Source organism: Sus scrofa, chromosome 8, assembly GCF_000003025.6.
Source record: "Sus scrofa isolate TJ Tabasco breed Duroc chromosome 8, Sscrofa11.1, whole genome shotgun sequence".
In the NCBI taxonomy this organism is placed as follows: domain Eukaryota; kingdom Metazoa; phylum Chordata; class Mammalia; order Artiodactyla; family Suidae; genus Sus; species Sus scrofa.
The window spans coordinates 123,581,963-123,607,076 of record NC_010450.4 but is presented as its reverse complement, the minus strand read 5'-3'; the positions used below and the strand labels follow the sequence as shown (position 1 = coordinate 123,607,076).

Genomic DNA, 25,114 nt, shown 5'->3' with positions numbered 1-25,114 from the left:
TTCCTATGTTTGCACTAAATTCGAGTCTACCAGTATTTAGGAAATGGATAAAGGGTCTGTAATCACAAAGCCATTTGGTTCATTTCTCACCAGATGATTTCTAAATCCCCACTCTCCTAGTCCCTGTCCACTGACGGTTTACTTTTGATCTTTAGAAGTTTACTTTTTCACGATATTTTAGTCTTCCCCAACTCTCACTCCAAAACAGTTTTGCTGTGTCCTTTAAAAGGATGGTTCTTTAGAGGTACTTGGTCTCCTCAAAGACTTCAGAATTTAGGGAAGAAAAGAAGACCTATTTTAATAACTTTGGAATTTCATTTTAGGATATAATTCCTGAGTCAAAGAAGTATCTGCTTGAGCTAAGAACAAAAGAAAGCATTTGTTGAGTCATACCCAAAATCTTTGCCTGTATCATACATACTTCAAATCCCATCCTCCTGTTATTTCTGGCTTTCAAGGCTGCTTAGATGCTTCATCTAAATTCTATCTTGATTTTTATACGATGGTGGTAGGAAAGAAAAACAATACAACTTGTACTACAGCATTCTCGAGTGCGAAGCATCAAGTAGCCCAGGAGAAATCTGTTTTAGGTGTCACAGTTCACTAAGAAGGCAGTGTGCAACTCTGACTAGGGTCCTAAGAGGAGGTCCAAGGGATTCTTGGCAGTCTTCCTTTTAATTGGACTGGCTTGTACCATGCCACTAGCATTTTCAAACCCCTGTTCGCACAGGTGGTAGCATTTGTGTATTCGTGTGTTCTAACTATAATGTTTTCGACACATCCCATGATAAAGCAACACAACCCTTCATTATAAACCTCTGGTTCATTTTATCTCAATGACTGTTTTTCCCACACAGGCATCAATTTCCTTTTCCCCTCCAATCTCCCAAGAAACCAGCTGATTTAATTAGGCTTCTCTGGTCTGTCCAGCCTTGCTGAGCTCTAAAACCAGTAATGGGAACAAAACATTAATAGGGGGAGTAGGATATAATCTGTAATAGGGGCTCTCTTCATTATGAAACATCTCCTATTCAGCATTTATACTGATGCATAATTAAATAGCTGTCTCCTTAACGCCTTTACTTATATCAAAGCTGTATCTCCAGAACACCTCAGAGCGAGCGGGAGTCCCTACCGCATCATTTTTTAATGTAACGATTAAAAATGCAACATAGGAATTGAAAATGTGGCTAAATTGTTTAGTAACCTCTTTTGACATTTTCATTACATCTCCTATTACTGGAATCAAAATGAGCATAAGGTTATTTCAGAAGTTTAAAAGAAACTGTCCTTGGCAGTCTAGGCATTGTGATACGCCGTGTAGAAGATATTGTTGAATCTTTGCACGTTTCTTCCCCGTGGTCCCCTCTCCTGAATATGTTTGGGAACAGGTTTCTTACCAGTGGCTGTGGGAGCTGAGTATCCTTTGCTAAGGATGTTATTCAGAGGAGTCAAACATGAGGTGGGAGACTAGACTTCTTGTCATTAATGCCCCTTGTAATTCTAATATTCCATGATTTACCTGTGGTTACAAAAGCAGTAGGGAGCCTTTTAAAAGGAGTTTCCCTCTTTGACCTGTCTTTCTGAGGCAGATGCGTGTTCTCCTGAGGCACACTCATTCTGTGTGTGCTTTAAAAGCAAGAATTTTAAAATGTTTGGCCTTTCCTACCATCATTCAAATGATGTTTTTCTACCAGACACTGGGAGAAGCTGAGAGTTCTGGCCATAAGCCTCTAGCATTAGTGGCCAATGGCCAAAAAGAAACTGTTTACAGAACTCTTATTACATGCCAGATATAGTTTTTAGTATTTTACTCGCATTATCTAAATCAAATCTCACAATAATCCTAGGATTTTAATACTATTAGTATCTCTTTTGACAAATGCAAAAGCCTTGCTTAGTCTTATTTCTTGCAAATGCCAGAGGACAGAGTGAAAGTGGTCAGATGGTAGGGGATGCTGGTGAGAGCCGAGGACTGATGTTTCCCTGTGACCTCAGGGAGGAGGAGCAGCAGACTCTCCCTTCGTGCTCTGTGAGCAAGGGCCTGAGACCAGCAGTTTATGTTCACCAGTGAGGCATTCCATCATTTATACTTTTATTTGCTCATACAGTCATCCATCCACCAATATTTATTCAATATCTTCCAAGTGCGAAGCATCATGCTAAAGGATAAAGATAACACGGAGAATAAGACAGACATGGATCGTGGCTGGTAAAGTGTAAAAAGTAAATGCAGACTGAGATCTACCTGGATTAATGGTGGCTGAGGTGCTGGGGGAGGGAGCAGCCTAGGCAGGGACCATATCATAATAAATATTACTACATTTATTTGTCAAAAACTTCTCAGGGGTAATTCATCAAATAACTGACGTCAGAAACACAGTCTTTGATATTGGGGGGAAAATCTAATCCTCTTATGATGTGACTCCTTGGCCTTGCCCAAATCATCAGGCCAAGGCTCTCCTTTCGCAGACATCCTGCTTTGCTTAGGGAGTGGCCAAGAGGATACCTTTAGCCCAGTGGGCCACTTCTCTTCTCTGCGTGTCAGTTTTGTAATGAAGCTGTCAGCCAAGGTGATTTATCTTTGTATCATGTGGTCCTTTAAGAATTTCTTTCTTGGATAATTGAATGTCACTCATCCAGGGAAGCACCTACTTCCTGCATTAGGATGTCGGGGGATGCATGGCCATCACGAGCCGGATGGCTGCATATGGCAGTGCACCATACATTAGAGAAGGGACTTAGCGTGGCCGATTATCTGGTGGGGAGAAGCAGAGCAGCCTACCAGCTGGAGACCCCCAGAAGATTGCAGAATGGGCAGAAAACTACCTCTCTAACTGTAAATGCAAATCATAAAGGTAAATGTTGAGGCGTGCCAGAAGAGTTCCTTTTGTTGTATCCTAGCTGCCTTGACATGCCTTCACCTCAACAGACTACAAACAAATAGAACTCTGCAAGGAAAAAAGACCTTGCATTCCTATCACGATGCTGACTGCTACTCCGCTCTTACTTTCCATACTTTGGTGTGTTCAGGTATTTAACGCACTCTCCAGAAATTAACTCTACATGATGCCTATCAATCAGGATTTTATTTTATAGAAAAGGTCTGGGAGGAGAGTGAATTAACAGTAGTCATCTCTGGATGGCGGGATTATGATAGATTTTAATGTTCTGTTTTATACATAGTTTCGACTTTTTGCAAATACATATGAATTACTTTGTAACATAAACACAATTAGTTTAAATATCTTCAGATTTAACATTTGCCATCCAATACATTGAGAAGCAAGTATGTTATCTAAATAAAATAACCCATAACACAAATTCCCAAATGTTGGGATCAAAATTCTAACTATGGAGTATGTGATATTAAGTATTATTAATTAGTTGCATTTTTCATTTTTCTTTAGACCACATGTTGGAAAAAAAATGGAATGCTATGTTGAAGGTAGCAGACACTGGTTTTTTAAAAATCTTACAATTCTAAGTAATCATTTTTTCCTGTTTTCCCTTTGTAAAATACCTCTGCTTGTTAACATAGTCAAGTTTATTGGGGTTTTTTTTGTTTGTTTGTTTTATTTTTTTTTCATGGAATACATTAGGTATGCAAGTTCTGGGGTGTCTCTTCATTAACATCCTCCTGCTGTTCACATTTTATTAATGAAACAACCCATCACCCCCCTACCAGCAGACACTTAACTCCTTCCCAGAATCCATCTGCTTTTCATGGGCCTCAGAAGCCAAATTGCTTTGCAAAATCAACTCTAACAAAGGTTTAATTCTATACATCACTTAAACACTAAAGGTTGTTAGCTACATCCCAGTATCAGCAGCTCTGAAAGTGTGTTTTTGCTGTGATTATTATTCACACAATTTAGGGAAAGTGATTAAGGAATCCAGGCGCTCCTCATTAAACTAGCCATTCAAGATTGAATACAGACTGGAGTTCCCACGGTGGCTCAGTCGTTAATGAACCCAACTAGTATCCAGGAGGAACGGGTTCGATCCCTGGCCTCGCTCAGTGGGATAAGGATCCAGCATTGCTGTGAGCTGTGGTGTAGGTTACAGAAGAGGCTTGGATCCAGCCATGTGGTAGGTCTGGTGTTGGCAGGAGGCTGCAGCTCTGATTGGACCCCTAGCCTGGGAACCTACATATGCAGCAGGTGTGGGCCTAAAAAGAAAAAAAAGACCAAAAAAAAAAAAAATTGAATACAGACCTTGCAAGTTTGACTGCTTTCATCTATTTTGCAGTCCTCTCTTTCTTTTTTTCTTCCCTCCTTCCCTCCTTCCCTTTCTCCTCCATTTCCTGCCTCCCCTCCTTCCTTTCACCCTTCTTTCTTTCCTCTTAATGATAAATATGACAAACATCTTATTGGCCCATTTACAATTCACTTGCATTGCTATCAGCCACTTCTTGGCAATCAAACTCAAGCCCAGGAATCATCAAAGGAGGAACATTCACAGAAGGAAGACACATGAAAGGGAGTGTTTCAGTGTTAGTAATTTTGAGAATATAAAATTCTAAGAAAATTTAAATCTGCACTGAGATGAAGTTGGGAACTGAAGTTTGGCACTTGCCCTCAGTCTCTACATGGATTACATGATGAGCTACCGCAACTGCCGACCCGCAACGCCCCCCTGAGCAGAGCGCAGGGCAAACCTCAGGAGTGAGGCACTCTGTGCTCTGGGGAAACTGGAAGAACAGGCCTTCTGATACTCAGATATTTTTAGGAGAAGATTTTTTGTGCCCAATTCTTGCATCTCCTCTTATCTAGAAAAATAATAAAACCCTTCATGGTGATGGCTGCTCCTTGTGACTGGTAGCAACCCGCAGGAGATCAGCAACAAACTTTTATAAAATGCGTGTGTGCATTTTAAAACATGTGTATGCTGCATACACTCCCCCCTCACCTTTCCCATATCCTGATAGTCCCTCTTTTCCTCCTTGGGTGGTATTTTATCCCAGTCTGTATTCACCTTCATCTGTGAATGGAGTCACCTCCTAGGGTGAGAGCCAGTGAGTCCAGCAGGCTGTGAAAACTCAGGATACTGGCCCTGATAGCAGAGGCGCACATCAAAGGAACAATTTCCCTGAGCCCAGGCCTCTTTTGTTCCTGCTCCCTGCCTTCTATAGCAAAAACTCCTATATTTCCTAGCTCCTCTCCGACCACCTCAGAGCAGTTTCTTGGTTTCTCAGGGCTACCTGAATTGCTGTCTCCCGAGGTTAAGTCTTAATTTCGCCCCAAATAAAACAACTCTCAACTTTCAGGTTGTGTAGATTTTTGGTTGACAAGTTCAAATGCATTTTAAACTGTGAAGTCTCCTGTGTTATGTTATACATATGCACGTATAAGAATTTTCTACATGTGTTAATATTGAAAGTATTATAAACACAGTTTAGCTTCTGTTCCCTCATTGTTTTCCCTACCTTTTAAGGTATGACACATTACCTGCAGTATCTAGCAAATAATAAAATGCTTAGCTGTCAATTGAGTTTAGTCCTGCAATCCTTTCTTTTCTCTCTCCACAGCTACGGCTTGATCATTTCACCTACTCTCATGCTTTTAGGTTCAAACTGTACGTGGCTCAGCCCAAATGTATATCTCCAGGTGGTTCTCTTCTCCAAACTCTAGACTCAAAATCCAATTGCCAAGCTGACATCTCCACTTAGATGTCAAACAGACATGAAATTTAATTTGTCAAAGCTGTCTCCACCCATCCTCTCTTGCCTTCTCAATTAATGGCAATATTATCCTTCTGGTTATTCAGGCCAATATCCTTCATGGCAGCCTGATTTGCTGTCTATTTTTTACATTCCCTACCTTACTACCAAAACATTTAATTGACCAGACTCAAAATATATCAACACCTGGTTATTATTCAATACTTTCGACATTTTGTTTTGTTTTGTTTTACTTTTTAAGGCCACACTGCGGTGTATAAAAATTTCCAGGCTAGGGGTCGAATTGGAGCTGCAGCTGCTGGCTTATACCACAGCCACAGCAATGCTGGATCCTTAACCCACTGAATGAGACCAGGGATCAACCCTGCCTCCTCATGGATACCAGTCAGGTTCCTAACCCACTGAGCCACAATGGGAACTCCAATATCCAACATTTTTATTTGATCCAAGGAACAATAATCTCTCTCCACCATTACTGCACATCCTCAGACGGGGCTCCCCACTAGTAGTCCTGTTTCCCTACTGTGTATGTTCTGCTCTCAACAGAGTAGCCACAGTGATCCTCTTAAAACAGATTCAACACGTTCTTTCTGCTCAAATCTCTCTTTCGATTCCCTGTCTCTTTCAGAGTAAAAGCAAAATCTTTAGGGCTCTAGTGCCCCACTATCTCTCTACCACCCTTCCTTTGTCGAAATTCTGCCCCAACCACACTGCATCTAGAAGGTTCGACAAACTATTCAGGCCCTTGTCTCTTATCTATGTCTCAAATACATTTCCTGCAAGTATCTACACGACCTGCCCTCCCACTCCTTACCTTCTTCATATCTTTGTTCAAAGACAAGAGGCAGAAAGGCATAAAGGTCCCTGCACTGAGGACAAGGTCTCCCCAGTTTCCAGCTTTGTGGATCTTAGGTTAAGTTGTTAACCTTTCTGTCCTTCCACTTTGTTTTCTGTACTGCAGGGATAGTAATCATACCGCCTTCATAGAGTTATCATGAGGATTAAATGAGTTCATATTTGAAAAGCACTTAGTTTGGAAGACAGCATTATACATGTGTTTTTGTAAACAACACAAAGTGTTATTTTCTTAAGGAGGTCTGCCCTAACCCTCTATTGATCCTTTTAAACCGTCTCTCACCCCACCATTTCGCAACACTCTTTTCTGTTTCTTCTCTCCTTTCCTGCACTTACTTCCAATAATTTACTCATTTACTTTCTTTATTACCTGCCACACTTAATAGACTCTAAGCTCCATGAAAACAGTGATATTTTACCATTACTTAACTAAACCAGTATCTGGTACATAGTAGTTGCTCGACAGCTATTTGTTCAAAAAATATGAAATTAGCAGTGATGCTATATTTAAATGAAACTTGAAAGTCAATTAAAGCCCTTAGATGCATGAATCCTGCTTAGGAATCTTATACTTTGGATTTCGAGAGTCTTTTAGAATACAACATGGTGGAATTTGAAATACAGCCACTTATATTGTTTTTGGGCTTTTATCCTCTAAGAACAGGGTCATTGGTTCTCTCTCCAGAATGACATTTTGGGTGATGTCACTTTAACAATGAAACCTGCTTGAGATAAATTGCCAATATAACTTACAGGCAGAGAAGTCAGATTAATGCTATTTGGCTGTATTCTAAATGTCATTGTTTTTATTTCAAAAGGGCAGGAAATAACATTTTAAATATTTGTAGCGCTGCTATTCAGCATCAATGCATTCAGCAGAAAAGGCAGAATCTGAACTATCTTTATTCAGTTTTTACCATTTTAGAAACAGTGGCTTTATAGAGATGAAATATCTCTTGGCACATAGTAGGCATTTGTTTAAAATATTTAGTGATTAAATCTTGTGACCTTCTGAAAGCCCACCTTTCCCTACAAGACAAAGGATTCTTAAGCACTGCAATAGTAAAATAAATAAATAAATAAAAGTTTAAATACTATATAATCTGGTGCCTTTTTATGTCTCTCTGAAGATAGATTAATAATTACTACCCACCTAGGAATTATGAATAATTAATAATTAATGATTTCAATTTCATCTCTATCAAAAATTCATCTCGATGGTGTGCTTGATTATAAACAATAGAAAACATGTTTTTTCCTAAAATTTTCAATATTTTGTTGACGCTGGTGGTGGATTGTAAATGAAATGCTTTAAGTCATTCAAAGAAGACCACTAGGAATTAGCAGTATCTCTTCCAGAAAACTCATCCAATAAATATTTATATCTGATTTGTTTCAAAGAGTATTTCATGAAGATTTTATTTCACATATTTATTTTAGAAGAAACACTTACTCTAGGGGGATTAGAGATATTTAGATACTTGAACTATTAGCCTACTTGATGAATAATGTAAATCACAATCGAGAGAAGCATTGTTATCATTCCTGTATAATAAATAAGCTTATTGTTAAATTGATATCATAACTTTTTAGTTATAAAATTTGTAAAACTTCTGGCTAGAAATGTATAGTTAAAGGCTAATAATTTAAGGGAATGAAAAGACTATAGAAAATGTTTGCAAATATATATCTGAGAAAGAACTTCTATTCAGAATATGTAAAGAATTTTCAAAATTCAATAATAATAATAAACAATCCCCTGAAAAATTTGAATAGACACTTCTTCAAAAACAGATAAACAGATGGCAAATAAGTACATGGAAGAAATTATCAGCATCATTAATCATTACGGAAATGTAAACTGAAGTCACAATTAGTTAGATATTGCCTCACACATACTAGAATGTCTAAAATTTAAAAGACTGATTATATCAAGTGTTGCAAATATTTGAATCAACTGAAACTCTCATAAGCTTCTTACTGGTTATGTAAAATACACCACTTTCAAAACCAGTTTTGAAGTTCTTACAAAGTTAAACATACACCTATCACATGCTCAGTTATTTTCCTTAGTATTTATCAATGAGAAATGAAATTTTATTTTCATGAAAAGAATTTTCCATGAATAGTCATGGTAACTATTTGTAATACCAACAAACTGAGAGCAACCCAAAGGTGCATCTAGATAATCAAATCGTGTATATCTACATGCTGCGTTCTTACTTAGAAGTAAAAAGAATGAACTACTAACATATTTAACAACATAGTTGAATTTCAATTAATGATACCGAGTAAAAGAAGAGAGACAACAAAAAGTACATATGCTATGATTCCATTTATACATAATTCTATAAAATGGAAACTAACTCTAAAGACAGTAAGCAATGAGTTGTTGCTTGACAGATGCCAGAGTAGGGAAAGGACAGAATGAGGAGTTATAAAGGGACACAAGGAAATGGATGGATATTTGCTATCTTGGTTGTGTTCATTGCTGTACAAGTATATACAAATGTCAGAACTTATCAAATTGTATACTTTAAATACATGTCTTAGTATTCCAATTATACTACCATATAGTTTTTGAAAAAACGCACTCACTGAACAGAGAAGAGAGAAGTGAAGGCTTCGTTTACATGGTTATCGTGGACAAATCTATGCCTCGGAGAATCTATATCACCATCTCTGGGACCACAACTATGGGCGATGAGCAAGATCAGCAAGAGGCTCAGATCCTACTGTGGGGAAGTGCATGGTTTAGAAGTGAAGGGTCTCATTTGTGGGCAATTTAAAGGAAGCTGTGGTGCTTGTAGACTGGAGTGGGAGGTCCTAGGATAATTCTCCCACTTCTCACCCATTTTAATTTTGGAAAATTTCAGTTCTGTGAAAAGTGTAAAGACTGGCATAACGATTACTTATATACTCATCAAACATAATAATTTAGGTGTTTAATCACTTGTACATCAGTAAGGCTTTGTATTTTAATATATCTACCTACCAAGTTATTAAATACAGAAGAAAGAAGAAAATCCAATTTTTATAGCATTTATTCAACGGATTCAGTTTTACAACTGACAAAGATCATTAAATTTTTTAAATGTAGAACTAATATAGATATAGTATAGAAGTCAATTCATTTTATAAACATTTATTCATAGAAACTGAGAGATGAAAGAAATTGCAAAACAGTCCTAAAGACTTTCAAGTATTGATTATCAATTATCTTGGTCTATGCAGTGAAAAAACAATTATGTTTCTCATATTACTTCTACATAAGTATACACTTCATAATAAAGAAAGCCTAGTTATAATATTTACAGACAAAGCTTTTTGGTAATCTTAGGAACAAAGTATAGCAATAGAGATAATTATGATTTTATTGGCCTCTCCTGGTTCTGTGGGCACAATATTGGATGAAAAATATGCCAGATATTTTAATGTATCATTACAGTTTAAAAACTAAAGCAGACTATGCTATATGTTCTAACTGTAGGTGAAAATAGTCAAATCTAGATATAACTGTGTCTTTCTTCAAGGTTTGAATTTTATTTATAGATTTAAACAAAGAAAAAAAACAAATAATTTTTGATAAGTAGAGGGAAATAAAAATCATTAATACATATACGTATTCCACTATCACACTGCTAACTTAAATTTGCTAAGTAGAGACCACTGTGAGAATGTGAAATGCCTGGGAGCTACAGTGTTAGAAGTACTTCAAAACTTTTATAGGTTTGACTTCCAGAAATACCACCAGGTTCTCATGGTAACTATCAAAAATGATCCCCTGATGGCTCTGACACTAATAGGGGAAGATTAATCATTGTGAAATATTCCTAGAGAGTTTTTCATAACAAATTTCTATTCATCAGAGGAATAGATGTTGCCAGAGCCTTACCTTATTCTAACTGGGGTAAAGGTATTCTTCCTACTCCAGGACCCTCTGACTTCCTAGCTCATCTAAAGGGTTAAAAAATCATATTCCACTGGAGACAAACTTGTGAAAGTCACAAGCCGAGACACAAGCCCATTATTTAAATATAACCTTAAGAGACTTAAAGATAACCTTAAGATATTTGAAAGCTTCCTATCTGCTACACATTATTTCTACACAAATAGGGCTCCCATATGACAGCAGTTGATTATACCTGAAAAAGCTGGAAGAAACAGAGGCTCCATAAGAAGTAGTACTTAACCTGAGGTCAAGAAAGGAATCAAAATAAGAACATTAAATGAATACAAAGTGTTTGGAACACAGAGTTAAAACAAACTTTAAACACAGCTTGACTTCTAGACAGATTAGCAGTCTCAAGAGAAAAAGCAGTCATCAGAATCAGACTCAGATATGTCACAGATGATGGAATTAGAAGGAAGGCAAGATAAAACAACTATGATTGACATGTTATAGGCTTTACATGGAAAAAGTAGATAACATGCAATAACACATGAATAATGTAAGGAGAGAGATGGAAATATTTTTTAAAATTCTATAAATCAAAAACACTGTACTAGAAATGGACAATGCCTTTGATGGGTTCATTATCAGAGAAGGCATAGCTGAGGGAAGAAATCTGTGAGCTGATAAGTCAAAAGATAGTTTGCAAACTGAAATCCAAAGGGAGAAAAAGAATTAAAAATCAAAGCCGATTATTCAAGATCTACTGTGGAGAAATTTTGAAAATGTGTTAACATACACATAAGTAAATGACCAGAAGGAGAAGAAAGAGAAGGCAGAAAATAAATATCTGATGTAATAATGAATGAGAATTTTCCAAAAGTAATGCCAAACACCAAACACCAAATCAAGGAAGCTCAGAAGAAATTCCAAAAACCTGTATCTGAACATACCATATTCAAAGGGTAGAAAAACCAAAGAAAAGTAAAAAATCTTTAAAGAAGCCAGGGAAGTGGGGGGAAGGGTGGTAGGAAACTTACCTACATAGGAATAAGGAAAAGTATTACAGAAAAATTTGTAGCAGAAATCATGTAAGCAAGAAGATGATAGAATAAAATGCTTAAGTTCTTCAAAGAAAAAATGCTACTAACCTAAAGTTATCCATTTGACCTAGAATTATACTTCAAAAGTGAAGATGACCAGTTTCCAGCTCCACATGTAAGGAACCTGGAAGTCACTTTATCTTAACAATGAGTAAAACACTGAGCAGACTGAAATATCAAAAACTCTTCTTGGATTACTAGGACAGAATATGACCCCAACAAGAGAGAGACAGACATAAATACAGAGAGTCATGGCTTACCTGAATAAAGACTCATGAGTAGAAGCTTCAGGGGACCCAATGCTGGAGTAGGAAAATTGGAACCGTAATTGATAAATTGTGTGGACAACCCTGACAGTTAAAAACCCCAGGGGGGATCCAGTCACTGGAGGGTCACAACAACTTTGTGAAATTTACCTGTAGGAGCTCAACCATGTTCTCACAGTAATATTGGAGAAAGATTCCTTTGGACTTCCCACAGGGGAAGTGGAAAAGGAACCATTTTTTCTTTTTTTAAATTCTTCTTTCTCACTTTTTTATTTTGAAATAACTTTAGAGTTATCAAAAGTTGCAAAAATACATAGTAGTTTGCCATATACCATTTACGCGGTTATATCTATATTAATATCATTCATAACCAAGTACAAAATTAAGAAATTACACTTGTACGACATTCTTTAGTAGTCTACAAACTTTGATCTTCACTTGATTTCTGCCTATGTCATTTTTCTGTCCCAGGATTTAATCCAAGATCTCACAAGGCTTTTGTTGTCTTATCTCTCTCTCTCTCTCTCTTTTTTTTTTTCTTCCCCCCCAGGGCTATGCATGTGGTATATGGAGGTTCTCAGGCTAGGGGTTAAATCAGAGCTGTAGGTGCTGGCCACAGCCACAGCCACACCAGATCAAAGCCGAGTCTGTGACCTATACCACAGCTCACGGCAACACCAGATCCTTAACCAGGGATCAAACCTACATCCTAATGGATGCTAATCAGGTTCATTTCCACTGAGCCACAATGGGAACTCCCGTTGTCTTATCTCTTTAGTCTCCCCCAATTGGTGACAATTTCTCAGTCTTTAACCTTTACAGCATTAACAAATTGACAGAGCCAAATGTTTCATAGTACATTCCTCAAATTGAGTGTTTTCTCATAATGTTGTAGTAATACATTTTGGCCAATATACCAAAAGAGATGTGTCTATTTCCTTCTGTCATAGCAGGAGGTACACGATGTTAGTAAATCTGGAAGAGGTTTCTGAGCTCAAATTACTAGTAGAACAACAAGTCCTTATACTTCTATATAAACATGGTTCATGGATTTAAATTTCAGGGACTCTACCATGACTTTTGATCATTTACAAAATGATAGATGGATACATATGTGAAGTATAAATCAAAGTGTATAATATCAATTCAAAAAATTAATAAAACATATCAATCACTTGTGGATTTACAACCAAACCCTGCCATGTATTCTCTGTCTTCTACATGTCTTCTCTGAATATTTTTCACTGTATCTTACCACTTTGAAGTCATACTTTTATTTCCAAGTTTGCACATATGCATATAAAGGGGGGATAGTATTAAATAAAACTAAGATTTTCAACAGGCAGTGTATACATGGATTACAGGATCACACGGTGATACTGTGTGCCTAGAATCAATAAACCATCAAATTAGGAAGATAATCTCTCGTTAAAGAAGTATAATTTCATGACAGCCATTGTGATCCATAGCAGAGTTGTTTTGTCTTGGATATATTGGTTATGAGGCATTTTTGAGATAGTCTTAACGTCAATTTAGCTTGAAATATGAGTCCAACAAAGCCTGTGATTTGCCCTACATCCTACTCAATTTTTGTGTATTTTCTGTGGAAGCTTAGTAATAAGGTTTATCTGTATATAGATAGATATATATCCAAAAAAATCTACCTTATTAATTAATTTTTTAGGTCCTATATTTACTCATTTTTTTCTACTGGATCTGTTTGTTCTGAGAGTGATATGTTAAAGTTAACTATTATTATTAAGGTGTTTCTATCTAAATCTCCTTGTTAGATTAATATATATGTATTCATAAACATGTTTCTGTGGAGTTTTAGTATATAAGTGTGTGTTTTTAGTATATAAGTAAAATACTCAGAAGTGTAATATACCATTTGATCCAGCAATCCCACTCCTGGGCATCTATCCAGAGAAAACCACGACTCACAAAGACACATGTACTCCAATGTTCATTGCAGCAATATTTACAATACCCAAAACATGGAACAACCTAAATGTCCATCGACAGAGGAGTGGATCAAGAAGATGTGGTACATATACACAATGGAATATTACTCAGGCATTAGAAAGAATGAAATACCAGCATTTTTAGCAACATGGAAACATGGATAGACCTAGAAATTATCATGCTAAGTGAAGTCAGCCATACAATGAGACATCAACATCAAATGCTTTCACTGACATGTGGAATCTGAAAAAAGGACAGACTGAACTTCTTTGCAGAACAGATGCTGACTCATAGACATTGAAAAACTTTTGGTCTCTGGAGGAGACAGTTTGGGGGGTGGGGGGATGTGCTTGGGCTGTGGGATGGAAATCCTGTGAAATCAGATTGTTATGATCATTATACAACTACAGATGGGATAAATTCATTTGAGTAATAAAGAAAAATAAAGATATTCTTGTTGGCTATAAAAAAAAAGGGTCCTCCCACTGGGATTTATTACACTCAAGTTATTTTGGATTAGTAATTATTTTTTAATAAAATTTAAATTAATTAAAAAATTCATCGGCTCTTTTTACACTAGCATATTGTCTATCATGGAAAACATTCTGTATGTCTACTTTAGATAAATTTGTTTTGTATTGTGGTTTAGTATTATCTAGTAATATTGAGTCTAGCTGGTTTATAGTGTTCTTTATTTATTTTAGGATCTTCTTTATAGTTGTTTTTTCCAATATTCAATGTGAGTAGTGGAAACTCCAACTATTGTTATTGGAGTCTTTTTCTCCTGTCACCTTTCAATTCTGTCCATTTTTGATTTGTGAATTTTGGAGCCCTTAGGTTAGGCATGTATGACTTTTAAAATTGTTGTATCTTCCTGATAGATTTCCCCATTTATCATTGCAATATGGCCCTCTTATTTCTATTAAAATTATTTGTTTTGAAGTCTATTTATTCTTTTATTGTTACATCCACTATATGTTTAATTCAACAGAATAGGTAATATACATTTACAATAAAATATCACAGCATTTAGGAATGCCTGGGTGGTTCAGCAAGTTAAAGATGTGGCATTGTCACTGCAATTACTTGGGTTGCTGCAGGAGTGAATGTCTGGTCCCTGGCCTGGAATTTCTGCATGCCACATGACTGGCCAAAACATTAAACAAAGCAAAACAAAACAAAAAAACAGCATTTAATATATGTCAACATCGTTAGGTTTTTTGATAATTGAAAAAGAGAAAATAAGAAAAGATGCTATGAAAGAAGTGATGGTACACAGTAATCGTGAAATGTTTACTGTATTTTAGGAATAAACATTGAATCTACTCTCTAGATGATTTTGAAAATGTTTTCATCTCTCCTCCATAGGAACAGCTATGTCTCATATATCAGATCCATTATTTCAAAGTGTCTTGTCATAGAGATTGCTAAAGATCTTTTGTCAGCTTAAATACTGTCAAACCACTCAAGAAAAAAGTCAATTTTCACCTTGTATTTTTCATGTTTTTAAATTTGCTAAAAATTCAATACTATTTGGGTAGGAGAAATTTTTTACTAGCTTTTTTCCCCCCAACCCTCAGGACAACCCCAGGATGACATATTTCATTCAAAGCTGAGAGCAGACCAAACTCCTGAGTAGGTAGTATATTAAAATCTTGAGGTGGTTGCTTTTAGGCCCTGGGGCATTGGAAGGTTCATTGAATGCTTTCAGACTCATATCACATCATCAGATATGTGATGACGGTACAGTTTTTAGAAAGGTACTTATGTCCTCAAGTGTCGGTAAGTTGATATGAAATGTTACCTTTATTTGGGAAGTTGATTATTTCTTCAGCTATGAACATGGATTTAATGTGTCTTTATAATTTAGCTGGTGATACAGTTATCACATAACTATTTAAAGGCCAATAAACAGATGATACTGACCATTAATATCACTGCCAAAGTAGCTATTAAAATTGCTACATGAATATCAGTTAAGTAGAAAAATATGAAACAAAATTACTTATATGGTATGATCTCGACTATAATACAAACACATAAAGACCAGAAAGAAATATCCTAATTATGTAATTTGTTTGAATAGTAGAATGATGGGTGACATATTTTATTTCTTCGTACTTTTCAATACTTACATTTTCCTTTCCTCTTTGTGAAAAAGATACATCACTTTTATAATCAGAAATTAATTTTTTAAAACTTTATAAAATTCCAAAATGGATTAAATACAAAAAATATTGACATTCTGCCAAGGGATGTGCAAATCCCAGCCTTTTCCTCTGGAACCCATCCACCTTCTTATTCATGCATACATACCCTCGTCATCTCAAGTTAGCTTTCATAACAACCTCAGTTGATTAGTAATGGTTATTCTCCCAATTTACAGCAACAAATACAGAGGTGAAATAAGCAAAAAGACTCACCCAAGTTGCCACAATCAGAACAGGGAAAATTCCAGTTTTGCACACCTCTATTCGGGTTTTTTCCACTGTACTTCATTGTTCCGTTTTTGCTCTTGAACCTTGTTAACATAAACAGTGCAAGATCTGAGGATTCCATTTTTAGAAGCAGTGCTTCTACATTCCTACAATCTCCCCTGGATGTAACTGCCTCTTTTCCTGGACTTAGCACTTTATCTGGACCTATCCTTGCTTCTAAGCTCTATGTGAACAGGTTATCAGTCTTTCTGTCTTTTCATCCATACATCAAATTATATTGAACATTTAACATGTTTACGTGCTTTTCTAAGAGATGGGGAAAACATTGAACAAGATAGAAAAGGTCATTGTTCTTGTTTTATGTACCAAATAAAAAGTTAATTTAGAGAGCAAACTTTCTAGAATAAAGAGAGTTATGAAAAGAGCAGATTGGGTAAATAAAGTGCTTGGGTAGCAATGGAAGGTGAGGAAGCAGCAGCAGAATAGAGAACTGAATGGTGACAGGAACTAAATGGAACTAAATGCACAAAGAGCCTGGGGCGAAGCTGAGAATGCTAAGACCACGGAGCAGAAGAAAGCTTGGCAACCGAATTAAGAGAAAGGAATCATATGCTTCTAGAGCAGAATGAGCATGGGAACAGTAGTCCAAGAAATATACAAGATTATACCATGAATGCTGATAATGAGTTTGACAAACAAAGGAGATGGTTTTACACAGGGAAATAGCATGAGTTAAGATTAAGTTTCATAAGAGCCACTGGTTTTAGGGTATAAGGACAGAATCAGGGAGACCAATTAGGAAGCTGTAAAAATAGTCTTAAAGTGATGGTGTCTTGAATTAGAGCTATGACGTGAAGAAAAGGAAATGAGCAAAATCAAAATATATATCAAAGGACTTCCTGATGACCTGAATGTTTTAAGTGAAGGAAAGGAAGAAATCAATAATGACTTTGGGGATTTAAACTGAGTTATTGGAAATGTAACCTGCCATTTACTGAGCTGTAGAAGATTAATGAAGAGGGAGTTGGGAGATGGAAGGATGAATTAGGACTTAATTCCTGATACACTTGGTTTCAGGAGGCTAGTACATATCAATGTGGAGATATAATTTATGAAGGTAAATAAAAAGTTGGGACTTCAGGAGAGCTAGAGAAGACTTACAGAAATTATTGTCTTGAGGACATGGCTCATATTTAAAGCCACGACCTTGGATGGATCAGCCATGGAGTGCTGGAGAGACAAAAGAGAAACACCGTGAGTTCAGGAAAATTTAGCAATTGGAAGATACTGCAATCTTGGCCAATATACTATGAGAAAAGTCAGGAAAAGGAAGGAGATTACCACTGCATAAATAATGTTAAGAAGCTGAATAAGATGAAGATAGAGAAGTAGGGACAGAAATTATGGCAGACGGAAGGTGTTTTGATTCCAAATGACACACTGAGTAAATGATGTTGTACCATTTTTACGTGATAATTAATATCACAGAAAAATAATTTAGAATGTTATAAACCTCAATAATCCAAAGAGAAATTTAAACCACATGCTAGTAAGTCAGCATTTCCAAAAAGAATAGGAAAGAGAGAGAGACAGAGAGAGACAGAGAGAGAGAGAGAGAGAGGGAAAAGGCATCCCAGTGTTGGAACCATTGCAAAACTTTGAACAGTGGCTGAGCAGTTTGGAATTGCTAGACAAACTGTTGAAAATAGCTGTGGGGATGTCAGAAGTAGGATAAGTCAATCAAAGCAACAGTTGTTGGCATCATTTGCATGATCAGGAGGATATGGGAAAATGGCACTTATTAGGAGAAGAGCTTCAGTGTAAATGAAACTCGCATTTCTTTAAATAAAAATTTTCTGACATCGCTTGGGAATATTTACCCTGAGTTACCATCATTCTAATTATTTATTCCAAATGGGATATGGAACTAAATGCACTTGTACTATTCAGGAAATCTCTAAAATGACTTTGGCCAGATGAATAGTTCACATTTTTCAATGGTGAAAAAAAGAAATAAGGCTGGTAACAATAAATGTATGATCACAAATTAGCAGAAATTTCCTATAGGTAACGTGAAGGTTAAAATGAAATATTTTATTTACATTTTTATGCATTTGAAGTTTCCTAAGAATTTTACCGTATTTTCCTATTTGCTATAAACAGGAAGAAAACCCAACTAGTCCCATAATACATGTAAATGTCTTAATGGATTATTCTCTAATAGAGTCTTAAGAGTTCTAATTCCCAGGTAATTTAAACCTAATTTTAGCATGGTATGCCAGATAGCATTACCTACAACAAGAGTGACAGAGTATGAGCAAAGTTATACCATTAGCCAAAGTGAGTATGCAATATGTTATCTCTGTTTTTCATTTCATGATGTAAGTGGGAAGGTGGCATGCACAGTAAATAGCTAACTCCTATTTTTCATAAATAAATGGAAACAAAAGTATTTTTCTGTTTCTTATAAAATTTGGAGCAATGGGCATATTAAAAGAATGCCTCCAGTCCTTCACATTTTATTCAACTAATTTACATTGAGAAGTTAATACACATGAACTAAATTTGCTCTTTTTCATCTTTAATTGCTTATTTAATTGTGAATTACATATTATGAATCTGGGTGAAAGTTTTAAAAGATTTTCACTTTCCTAGAATAAAGTTGCTTATATTAATCTATAAGCAAAATAATGGCCATGCCATGACAAAGACTATTCTTAGTAGTTTAATCTTATCACTGGAGTTATAAAATGGCCTAGTGGGAATAACTGGGTACCACTCGAAGATATTCTCAAAGAAGTGATCCAAATAGACGTTTCTCTTCTTGATAAGTGGACCCCCAATCACCCCCATGTAGGCATTTCCAGTATCTGTGGTTGTTGAAATTTCTTTGATCGTCTCTCAGATCTCTCACGTATTTCCTCTGTGGAACAAGGCCAAGCTTTTATTAAAGGGGTGGCAGCTGGAAAGAGAAGGAAATTCTGTAGGTCTGAAGTGAGAAAAAGTTAAGAAAAGCTCAGCTGAATTTGTATATATATTCTCCAAAGCTCTGAAACAGCTCAATTTTAAATACCAAATAAACACCCCTGCTGTATAGTTCCCACATGCTTGAAGGTTGAAAATAGTGCTCTGCATAAGGAATCTGATTTCCATGTCACCCTGTCAAATAGTTGTTGCCTTCAGCTATGAAAGTGCTGCAGCCTTGGGACTGCCATGACCAAGTTTAATTGACTTCAAAGGACATCCACTCAATGAAATGAAACACTGTGTTGGAAGGAGATTGTCCCAAGGCAAATCAATAAGGTCATTTTAGGGGCTCAAAGTTTAAGAAGGAGTTTCTTCTAGTATATTCTCTCATATGCATCCAAAGCCTTTTCATTTTTTTTTTTTTTTTTTTTTTTGTGGAAAGTCTAAGTCCATACTATTGCTTTCTTTGTTCTGGAACTATCATTTAGGTGGGTAACTGAAAGGCTTTATTGGCTCACTTTAAGTGAGAACCACTGAAATCCACTTTGATCTAAGTAAGAATTTATTTAAAATGACTGATCTCAAATTGTTTAGGCTGTGATAAGACCACTTTTTATTTTTTATAAGTTTAGAGTGAGTCATTATAAAATCCTGATTTGCTTTTCCCCCTGTATTAGGCTGTAGTTTCAAAAAATAAAACATCTTATGAATATATTTTCAGTTTGCCTCACGATAAAATGTCTTATGCTTGATTTCTAGTTCTGATGGATCTTTAAATATTCACATAGCTGTATGTAAGTCAATGGCTCAAATTATTTGCTTGCAATAACTATTTGAATCTCAATTCTTACAGATACGGTTATTTAGATATGAAGTGATTTGGGGAATACCAAGTTTAGCAGTTGTTGGAAGATCATTCTGAGCTTTAAAGTGCTAGTACTGACCCCTCTCTAAACATAGCCTATGTTCATATGTAGAAGATTTTGATTAACATATACTATTTCAATTAAGGCTGTTATCATATGGTCATCATATATATATTTATAAGAAATTTAAGGAAAGAAAATCTCGAAGTAATTCCAAAATGTCCTTGCAGTTCCTCAAAGAGATTATTCTTCTGAGGTAGTAAAAGTCTTTAAAGGAACATTACAAGGAAACATTCCTTCCAAGGAAAATAGTACTTTCTACTTCAGTTTGTACCATTCTGCCCTTGGAGCTTAGATCTCAGTTATAAAATAATGAGAAGCCCGGCAGTGAGGGTACCAGTTTGCAGTAACACTGAGCTTTCCTCAGCTTTGTTGTCATACTTGATTTCCTCAAACAAATGAATTATTGGTAAAACAAAAACAAATAATAAAACAAAAACAAAAAGCCCCACAAAACATGAAACACAGGACAAGTGGTGTCGTACCTAGTGACTTACAAAACTTATAGGATTTTGAATCATTTGATTGCTGGCTTTGTGAAGAAGTCACGTTCATTGCCTGTGTGACTGGATATCAGAAACACTTTCAGCAATCACATCAAATGTGGTTTTATTTTCTAAGAACAGGACAAAATTTACTGGATTTTAATGCTATATTTAAATCTGTATCAGAGTTCCCTGGGGGTCTAGCAGTTAAGCATTCAGTATGACACTGCAGTGGCAGGGGTTCAGTCCCTGGCCTGGGAACTTCCACATGCGGTGGGTGTGACCAAAAAAAAAAAAATTGTGTCATAGCTAAAGAGGAAGCGTCATCTCTGTCCCCACCCAACCCCCCAGAGATGCCTATCATGACTCATTTGGGACTAATCGTTTTTTAAAAGGAAGGTCTTTGTTCATCCATTTGCTCCCCACACACTGAGAGCCCTGCCCAGGGCATGAAATTTCTAGGTTCCCAGTTCTCCATCCTTGTGAGCTGATAGCTGCTTGTGTCTAGCCTGTCCCAATGGCAACTGTCTCCCTAGCCAGGACCAAGACTGGTCTATGTACAGGGCACAGAGAGGGCATTTGTTTGCTTGGGCTGTCATAACATCCACAAACTGGATGGCTTAAAAACAACAAAAATTTAGTGTCTCACCATTCTGGAGGCTAAAAGTCTGAAATCAAAGTGTTGATGGAGCCAAGATCCCTTTGCAATTCTGGGTAGAATCCTTCTTGCTTGTTCCCAATTTCTGATAGTGGCTGACAATCCTTGGGGTTCACTGGTTTGTGGTTATATCTGTCCAGTCTCTGCTTCTGTTATCACGTGGCTGTCTTTCTGTCACCTTCCCTCTTTGTGCATCTATTTAAATTTCCCTCTTTTATAGGACATCAGTTGTATTGGATTAGGGTCCACCGTAATAACCTTATCTTAGCTTGGTTAAACCTGCAAAGACTATTCAGATAAGGACACATTTTGAGTTACTGGGGATTGGGACTTCAACATATATTCTTTTGTGGAGGACGATTCAACCCATACCAGAGAATACAGTTTGCTTAATTAAAAAAATATCTTCAGAGATGAGGAATGTACTCCTAGACATAAAGAAGACATTTTTGCTTGTTTGTTCATATGTTTTGTCTGGTAAGGAGACTTTGGTGTCTTAGGTTTGCACTATTTATATTCTTTTTAGCCTACATTATTTAGTATATGGTTTGGCAACTAATAATTCTAGTCATTGCCATAAGACCCACTACTGATTATTGAATTCCCATCATAACATATGTCAAAGTCAACAAAGCACCTCCTAGTTGCTAGATCCCTGGGGACATTTAAACAGGACAGGTAGTCAAACAGTCAGGCTTTAAGATTTCTTTGACCATCATTTTCTTTATATGTATTTCAAACATTCAGAAAGTGTGTTTCTTCCTTAGCCATTTCACCTCTGCATTCTGTGCTTCCTTTTACCAAATCCCAGGACTTTGAATTGTGTTGATTTATTCCAGGAAACAACAAAAAAATATTTTACTTTACAATAATAGCCTCTCTTGAAGAATGGCTTTTTTGTTTTGTTTTGTTTTCTTCCAGTGGTCCATTTCTGCTTCACTGATATCTGAGCATATTTTGCTATTACTGAATAGTACCTACACATAGAGTTATGTTTTCACGTGCCATAAAAGTCATTTTACCAGAAAGTGTCATTGATTTACTTGTGGCAATATAGGATTCCTTGATTAAGAGTTTGACAAATCCCCATTGAAGCTGCATAATAAATCAATCTTTTACTGGAAAAGCCTGAGAGGGGGGTAAGTGAAGATGCTATACATTAATACCTGGGGGAGAGTTACTAACCTCTGTTCTCTGGTGATCAATCACCTTGGCTGGGTTGCACTGACAATGTCTGGAGGTCGTCTGGTTAATGAGACAGCACTGGGAGAGTCTTTTCCAGGATTACATTGTATCAGTCAATCATTAACACCCATACTAGACACCAGAGATCCATTTCCTTCTTTTAAGAGGGACTCTTGTGAAACAGATCTGGAGCAGATTAATGATTATAAATGGATTACATAAAAAGATTAAGAAAAATACGCCATTGCTCTTAGAGCCACTTAGATTGCTCTTGAATTCATTGGGAAGAATTCAAAGAAAGGCGGCCTGAGGTTTTGTTTTTGTTTTGTTTTTCCCAGAGTCTTTCTTGAACACACAACTTTATTGTGCCAAAGGACAGGAAAATAACAATTGAGAGATTGCACTGTTTTTTAAAAAAATGGATACCAATAGTGGCGGTACCAACATTTGATTGAGATGGCCGTCATTGTTGCTCAAAAGTTGATATCTAGAACATGGCTGTGTGGAAATTATCTCAGGAACATGTGTACCTTGGAAACATGAAAAAGGAACTTCAGAAAAAAGAAAGTATCTTTCATAGTTCTTCTTTCAAGAATCTTACTTTTGTCTATCCACTGCAGGGATGAATTCATATGCATACTTTTCATTTTTCTTCTGAGAAAACAAAAAGTGGAGAAGGGGTTGGGCCCAATGCTTATTTAGATTTTGTTCTTAATCTCTGAAAAGCACAGCAAATTACTTCATTTCTCTCATGCAAATAGCAGACATCATTCATCTTTATATCCTCAGCAACTAGTATGTAGACACTCAAAAACTGTTTTTCTAAATAGTTTGTTTTCTCTATAAAATTTAAAATGATTCAAATCTCACACAAAGTTGATATTCAGTACTGGTCTTTCCAAGTAAGAAGAAAAAAACTTTAAATTTACCTAATATCATCCATGTTTTTGTGATACTGAAGTGTAAGTGCATATCATATATACACATACATTTATAAGTACATATTGTATATAAATGTACATTTATACATAACTGACTTAAGCTAATAAAATACTAAAGACTTTTATAGCTATTAATGTATGTTTTTATAATAGTTTGATAATTTTCATTTTTTTTCTTCTTGAAGTACTCAGATAACATATTTTAAAATATGTATCATAATTTTCTGTTTATAAATTTTCTGTATTGTAATTTTCTGTTTATAAATCTTCACCCCCAACAAAATTTAAGTTTCTGGACATCACTGATAAAATCATGTTCATTTAAACAGAGGTGATTTAGAAACAATCATAATTCATATAAATTATAATAATTTTGCACATCAAAGTGGTTTATAAAATATAGCTTAATTCATAGTTCTAGCGGTTTTTATTTTACTTAAAATATTTAAAAATGTTTACCTATTTTAGTGATATCATTTACTTAGAGAGCCACGAATGAAGATTCTTCTGCCTCAAGACTTTGCCCCTTCCCCATCAAGTGGTGAACTCGTATGCCTTTCCCTTGTATCGAGCACGGCCTCTCTAACTCAACTGTATCAGCAGAAGGTGGTGGAAATGCTGCTGTGTGCTGTCCAAGGCTAGGTCAGAGGAAGTCTTGCAGCTCCTGCCTCAGTTTTTGGGAATCTTCACTTTTCCCTCACGGGATGCTTCATCTGAGAATCCCCCTGGCAGCTCTGAGACACCTCAGTCACGTGAGGGGAAGGGTAGGAATTACACCCAGTAGTCTCAGCTGAGCTGACCTCCGTGTTATCCCAGCACTGGCATCAGACACGTTAGTTAGCAGCCTCCAGAGGGCACTGGTCCCCAGCTGCCTGAGACACTAGATACCCCCAGATGTTTCCACTTGCAGCTAAGGTCCCAAACATTGTGGAACAGAGATCAGCCAGTCGGCTGAGACTTTCCTGAACTCCTGACTCAAAGACCTATTTTTATGTGATACTGCTAAGTTTGGGTGATTTATTATACATTATTTGAGGATTGAAATACTTTCTCAATACATAAAAACTGATATTCTCAAACACATACTTCTGTAAAATATTAAATATAATTTAATGGACTATTCCTACAGTCGTGTGAGATTCGTTCAAAAATTAAAAACAAAATGTTAGCTACATAGTATTGTAGATCATATGTAAAAAATAACTCGAAATGGGAAATACAGTGCCATCTCATTATGACCACATTAAACCAAATAAGTCTTAATTAGATAAACTAATTCCCCGGTCAGAATACATAACCTGGCATTTTTTGAAAAGTAATACTAAACATATAATCTGAACTCAAATCATTTAAAGCCTTAAACCTTTATTGCTAATTAAAATGAGAAGTAGCATATATTATAATAAATATGTCAGATTTATATTTTTTTAAGTATAATTTCTTTTGGTTTATGTATTTATTATCTAGTTTATTTACTTAGTTATGTAACAACTGAGGTACTTAATGCACTATTGAGGTTTTCATAATAAATTAAAGCTTTTCCCCAAATACTTTTCAGTTATGTTCCCTATAATTCAGAGAGGTCCAGAGTAATTTTTATTCTTAAATATGGATGCTGTGGATTGACTGTGAGAAGTCTGATCACATAACTATTCTTATTCCAAACATACGAATCTTGACAGACAGCAATAATAATAGTAAACATTTAAGTAGTGTGGATTACTAGCCAGGTCTCTTTCCAAGTGTTTAG

General features: G+C 36.1%; 1 long non-coding RNA gene across 1 annotated transcript in view; it reads right to left on the bottom strand.

Moving 5' to 3' along the window:
• LOC110262188 overlaps positions 1–25,114 on the bottom strand; it is a 493,294-nt gene that overhangs the window by 91,612 nt on the left and 376,568 nt on the right. Inside the window, exon 6 of the long non-coding RNA XR_002346864.1 lies at positions 16,188–16,285. This is a non-coding gene — a long non-coding RNA (uncharacterized LOC110262188). The remainder of the gene's footprint in view (positions 1–16,187; positions 16,286–25,114) is intronic.